Consider the following 6,990-nt stretch of genomic DNA (forward strand, 5'->3'; position numbering starts at 1 on the left):
CTTGGGCTTATGTTAATGGCTAAGTACAATTAGGCATTACTACTCACTCCCTCAAGAATTCCTCTCATCAATGGCTTGAATGCTTGAGTTCCTTCCAAGGAAGAAGAGGTCCCCTTTTATAGGTGAAGGGAACTCCCAAGGGTTTACACAAGAAGAGAGGAGCCAGTGTGAACAGGAATTGGAAAAGTTGGAAATGAGCTACCCCTGCATGATGTGGGCAGACTGGGGTCCAGTATTTTGATCATATCTCCTCAACCGTGGCTCCAAATAAAAAAGTAAAAATATGGGCAAAAACTTCAGCTCATTAGCTACGATATTCATTTTAAAATAGTTTTCCAATTCGAATTGGAACCTTGTGTAAAAAATTCATCAAAATAGGGTCCATTTATGACAGCAAAAGTCTTCATGTGGTCTCCTTAGCCTAGACTTTCATTTAATTCCAAAGGACACCTCATGCCATATGAAAGCATGACATTGCTCCTTGAAAAAGTTTTGTAATCATGCTTGCAATAATGCATTAAAATAAGTGTATCTTTGAAATCATGCCACCTAGTGTCCCACTAGGATTTGATTCTCTCCTAGTAGCTATTTAAAAAGAAATATAAGAAAAGTATAAAAAATACATAGAATATATATATATTGGAGTTTACCCTAGATATAGGATCTAACTAGGGTGTGAGATGATAATGAAATAGTAGAAATAAAGAATCAATTCTTTTTGCCCCAAGTTAAAGAGGCGGAGCTATTGATGCTTTTCCCATAGTATTTTTTGATGGTAAAGTAAGGATATGTTACCCTTGAGAAAAATAATAGGATGAGATAGAAGGATTATTATTATACTTAAATATGCATATGTACACTATAGAAAATATAATTATGTATCTAAAAAAATACAAGATAGATCTTGTAGCATGCGTTCCCACTATGTACGTGTCACAGCACGACAACGTGTGTGTGTAAACACACACACACACACACGTGCTGGCGTGTGTGTGTGCATGTTCTGTGTGGTCCATACACACGCACACACGCATGCACATGCACACACATACACACACGCACACGCATGTGCACACACGCACATGCACACACACACACGCGTGTACGCACACAGACACACACACTCACCCACCTCTCTCTCTCTCTCTCACACACACATTTCAATTAAATTAAATTAAAAAATAATTTTAATTAATAAAATTTAAAAGCTTTATAAAGAGCATTCACAAACTCTTTTCATTTCTCTATCTTTCCGCATCTCTACTTTCTTATATTACACAGACTTCTGTCTAAGACTTCTGTCTATCAAGTTCTCTTTTGCTCACTTTTCTTTATCAAACTCTTAGCTATAATTTCTCATAATCCATACTTATATCTATCTTCTCTAATTCTTTAGCCCAAGTACGAGAACAAGAAATCAATCCAAAAATAATGGTGCCGTGGATGAGGTTTATGTTACTACGTCGGAGGAAGTCCCTCCGCGATGCACTCAAGAGACCGAACAATCTCATGCCTTGAGTTCTCTAGATCGGATTGTGTCCATCATAACCGGTGTGGATGGAACAACACAATCAAGTGGAGGATTGAGTCATCGTGTGGAAACTGCTACCACAACTGAATATGTAAGATATAAAGCGTTTGAAAATGTGGTCGACAAGCACATTTCTTTGGGCTAGGTGGATTCTCATAGAGCTCCATACGATGGCAAACTTCCACGCTTGCCTCTATGTTGACTTCTTTCAAACCCCGCCATCCGCACGCATGATGACCATGTGGTGGATTTGCAACTCTCCATTGCAAACGAAAGCTACCAACCAACCATGGCAAGATTTATTGTTAGTGAACGGATTCTTGGGGAGGATCATGAGTAATTTTCTTGTCGTGGTCACACTTCTTGCAATGTCATATGATTTGGATGAGGAGCTTTGTCAAATCCCCGAGCTTAGTCACATGGTCAAGAGGTACTTTGTGGTTTGGGATGGAAATCACAGATTGGAGGCATGGATGCGGTGGATGAACGAAAACAACATCCCAATTGAGAAGGAACCAAAGGTGGAGTGCGTTCTTGTTGATTTTCAACCCCATGAGACAACGGAGTTTCTATTGGTTTTGGGAATGATCAATAGGTAGGTCCAACTGTTTTTTTGTGAATGTAAATGCATCTTATTTTTTTTGACAATGTAAATTACAATCGAGTGTTAAACAGGGCCACAAGGGTTTCAGTGCCTCACACTGCTCATGATATATTCATGATGAGAAAGCTGGGGTTGGCGGACCCTACTTCACTTCTGCAAAAATTTTCGGAAAGAGCGCGTCTGGCAACAGAAAGGGCTTTGACTTTTAGGGGTCCAAACAAATCAAAGTGGCTAAAATTGCCAATGGCTGTCCTTGCGCAACTCATTTGAAGGTATTCTTGAAACCAATGCTAAATGAGAATATGTTTTGATTACGAAATCTTATTATGTGTATTTTGATTGTGTCCTTGGCAACTGATAGGAAGAGTTCGATGCTATATATAGTAGTAAAATGGAAGGGCTGCCATCAAAAGGGAGTTTTGACTACGAGTTGGCACCTGACACATACGAGGAAAGCATCAATCTAGCGTTATCTCAAACAAAATATTTCACGTGAAAAGGGCTTGAGATAACAACCATTGCAAATCGAGAGAATGGCAACGATTTTTTCCAAAAATGTATATCATTTACAGGTTGGGACGAGAAGACCACCAAAATGACACCCTCGAGAGTGGCAGAGGTTGCGTGTGCACGCATTAACCTGAAAGAGTAAGTAAATGTCATTTAAATCATTCAATATCTTTCTCTTTTGATTATGTAGCAATGAAAAGTAAGTCTCGCTTTTCCTTTGCTAGGAAGTGCCGCTTGATTGATTTGCTCCAAGGTGGTGATGTACCCTTGAAGGAGAATGGCATAGGGTTGATGGAGAAAGCTTGGATCGAGTGGCTTTGATATCACATGTATTGGTGGCAATTGGAAAGGTTAGATTTAGTGATTATGTGCACAAGCTAGCAATTTGTTGATAATCTAACTTGTGACCTATTATTTTCTGCAGGAGAGTGCTTGAGATGGCCGAGAAAATGGAGGGTGAGTATCATCATGTTGCTATCCAACACGAGAAGGCTGAAGAGAGGCATGGTTGCACACTTGCCCACACATTACAGACATACAGACGGAAGCACTTTGACAAAGCCTTCAAGAAGTGGAGTGCACGGATCAAGTCCACACAAGATCCCAAAGAGCAATCCCACTTTGCTTGCACGGCACGACGCTTGTTGTACAGGTTTGACATCTTTGATTGACAAATTAACAATGTGGTAGGATACACTAATTTTGTTCTCGGTGGCTCAAAACATTGTGCTATGTCTTGTAGATGGTGGAGAGATGCTCTTATCTTCCCCATTCCCGAGCACCGCAATGATGCATGGTGCATGTCGGAGAGAGAGGAGATGGGCTTATATCCTGATGCGTGGATAGATGACTTGCGGCCAAAGGGAGCATGGCTCAAGTGTCCTTGGTGGCTGGATTTCCCGGACAAGGAGTACCCACCTGAAGAGGAAGTGCTATACATAGGTATCATACTATGCAGCTTTTACCTTTGCCATGCAGCAATACACATGGGCATAATAACTGTTCTTTTTTAATTAATAGCGGAGCATGCTGCTTCACGGAAGAAAGCCTTTGTGATAGAGGATGCTCTATCTCCAAACACAACAAAGAAACCGGACAAAAAGAAACAGGCCTCAAATAAAGACCCGCAAGCACCATTGGCTGACCGGAAACGTGGGAAGAGAAAGAAGAGAGCTTTTGCGTCCAGTGATAGTGAGAGCGAGCATGTGGTTGAGGAGTATTCTGTAGAAGTCAGCAATAGTGCTCATAGCCTTGGTGCTATGAGCCACAGTGTACCGACACTTTCCTTCACTCCAAGACTAGTAGGGGGCATCCAGGAGTCCCCTCCATGTTCACCATGACATGGCAGGGCTGCAGAGGACCTATCAGACATGGCCAGAGTGGTGGGAGAAAACCCTCCAGGTACATGAGAATGGTTAAAGTTGTGTTGTTCTATTTAGCATTGCTTGAAAGATATATTTGATCTTATGTTGAGCATACAAATATGCATGTAGAGCCACGCCACCTTGCAGTGCATGGTAGTGTCAAGTGCTTGGAAAAAGCTATTCCAAATGTGTTGTGCAATGACAAATAAGCCACACAAATTTACATTCAAAGTTATGTCCACAATTTTAGGGCTAACAAAGATTGCATGTAGTTCTATGCAGTCACTATGTAGATTCTTGGGCTCTCTAGTAGGAACATGGCAAATGAACCCCAACTTGAGATTGGGTGGTGTACGTTTGATGTACATGGCCTTTCCCTTACACACTAGGCCACATGCAGCTAGCACGAGTGGGGTTCCTTTATGGAACCAATGGGATAGTGAGCTTGTGGATGCTGCATTCCTTCTGGCAACCGAGTTTCTTTTTGGTTGATGCCATGGTTGTGGTGACATGTTGTGCAGAACATCTATCCATTGTCACTTCGAAGGTAGAGGGAGCTCATTTTGAGTTGTTGAGGATATTATACATACGGCCGTCGAGGTCTAGTTGCACAACTCTTCAGGACTATGTAGAGGGGGTATGTTATTTTTTGTTTTGATATTGAATAGTAACTTCGATGTTCACATTTCAAAATATAAACGTTTTACTGTTATTTGTAGGTTGTTACTTTGTTGCTAGTCATTTTTTCACCCCCTAGAACTGGTGGGTGTCGGCTTCCGTGGTATGATCGAGCGGATGGAGAGATTGCAGAAAATGTATGTGGCTTCTCTGCAGATGACGACATGTTGTGGGAGAAGCTACTAGGTATAGATTCCACACAGTGGACGCTTGATCATATGGGCAGGCCAAAAATTGAGAGGAGTCCAGCGTTTGCCAGGTGTGTGCTGAAAACTTTTTGGAAGTTTTTCTTCATGTTCCTATAAAACTATAGGTATAACAAAATTAAAGATTTTTGTTGTTTTGTAGATGGCTACTAGGTAGCTTCACAAACATCGGAGATGCTGTACTGGATTGTTTTGCAGGAGTGGGGACATTGGCAGCACAATGTTTACTACTACGCAAGCATTACATCAGTTGTGAGAAGGATTGGTCAGTTTTTAGTGCTTGTCTAGAGCCAACTCAGCGCCTACCTTTTGATTTAGGCTCAACATTGATGTTTCATAGGAGTGACAGAGCTCAAGTAACTGAGCATCTGAAGCAGGTGACAGAGCAGCTTCATGCACTGGAGCCACCTTTCCCGACACCACTCAGCAGTCAGGGCGGGGCAATAGCAGCTCCGTATACTTCACGGCCCCAGTCTTGGCATGGCAACTGGACCATCTCCCAGTGCATTTATTGCCTCCACATCTGAGGCCCCACCCGGAGTTGATCCATTGCCTCTTTCACTACCTACAACCTCCCCCCACATATGGTTCGTACCCTCTGCCATTTGGAGGATTTCCCCCACCATTTGGTGCACTGCCCCCATTGGCACGACCTTTGTTTCATCCCAGAGCATATGGCCCCCCACCGCCCTTCTTGCATCCACCTCACCCATGATGTATCCCCCCCCCCCCCCCCCCCCCCCCCCCCCCCCCCCCCCCCCATCTGTATTTACTTTTGATGCAATGGAACACATAGATTTGGGGTTTGCTGTATGAAATAGACCATAATTGTGTGTAAGGAACTTTTGTTTGTCTTATCAATAGTGTATTGAATGCATCCATGGTGGTTTTTGTTTGAATGTAAGTTGGCTGTGAACCGACAATCAAATTTTAGTTAGAGAGAGAGAGAGAGAGAGAGAGAGAGAGAGAGAGAGAGAGAGAGAGAGAGAGAGAGAGAGAGAGAGAGAGAGAGAGAGAGAGAGAGAGAGAGAGAGAGAGAGAGATAGATAGATTTCATTATCGTCCACGGAGGTCAGATATGACCCATGGGACCGGAAACAAAAACATTACAATTCGGTCTTCTAAGAGAAGGCATTAGATACAAATCAGTTAAGGACTGAGGGTCCGTCAAGAGGGTGGGAAAAAGAAGCAAAACCTAGGTGGGGTCGGGTAAGGGGATAGTCGCTTTGGGAGCTCGAAATTCTTGGATGATGGCCTTACCTCCTCGATATACTGCCCATTTTCCTTAGTTTCGTGCTTCGTAGACCTTTTTGAGTTCTTGTTTCTTCATCTTGAGTTGATTCAAGTTCAACTCCTCAGCAATCCAAACCTTCGTTCCCTTGAGGAGGTGGGATTGACACAGCACCCTCACCCGCTCCTCTTTTTCCTTGAAAGTGAGAAGGCAATGCTCAAATGGAACTTGCCTATGGGTGTCATTGATCCAAGAAATGGATTCCGGCTTGATGTTGATTGTTTGAAGAATATTGTTGAGCTTGATAATTGCTTCTTCGAGGGTATCATCAGTGGTGCACCATGGTGAGGGAAGCCCACCAATCCGGACCTTGAAGGAGTTCTCTTCCTGAAGTCTTTGTTCTCGAAGTTCCGTTGTCACACATGTCTGCACTTTTTTAATGACTGCAAAGTGAGCTTGGGTGACTTTGGCTTCAACTTCTTTGGCTTTGTCTGTGGCAACATTGACCATAGAGTCGAAACGTGCCTCAAGCTTGCTAAGGCGCGCTTTTAGGTCGCGATTCTCTTCCATAAGCTGATCAACAACTCTTGGAAGCTCTCCGATCCGATCGCTTTTACTTGGCGCTGCTACAACGGCTGCAAAACTTGGTCGACTCCTCGCAGTACCCTTTGGGGTATTCATGATGAGAGCCCACTACAATCCAATGGGACCCCTATCTAAACCAGTGTGACACCACTGTAAACTAGGCCTTAATAGATCCTTAGTTTGCATGCGGTTAAGGTTTATGAGGCTGCTTTGTGAGGCTTACACAGCTTTGCAGGGTCGTGAGTTCAGGGTTAGGCAGTGCAAGCTTTGTGAGCCAGGCT

General features: G+C 43.1%; 1 pseudogene; it reads right to left on the minus strand.

Annotated features, from left to right (window-relative positions):
* Nucleotides 1–6,088: 6,088 nt before the first annotated feature.
* On the minus strand, nucleotides 6,089–6,694 carry LOC147440651 (uncharacterized; annotated as a pseudogene).
* Between the last annotated feature and the right edge of the window lie 296 nt (nucleotides 6,695–6,990).

Source organism: Adiantum capillus-veneris, chromosome 15 (genome assembly GCF_014529385.1).
Source record: "Adiantum capillus-veneris isolate H3 chromosome 15, ASM1452938v2, whole genome shotgun sequence".
Lineage (NCBI taxonomy): Eukaryota > Viridiplantae > Streptophyta > Polypodiopsida > Polypodiales > Pteridaceae > Adiantum > Adiantum capillus-veneris.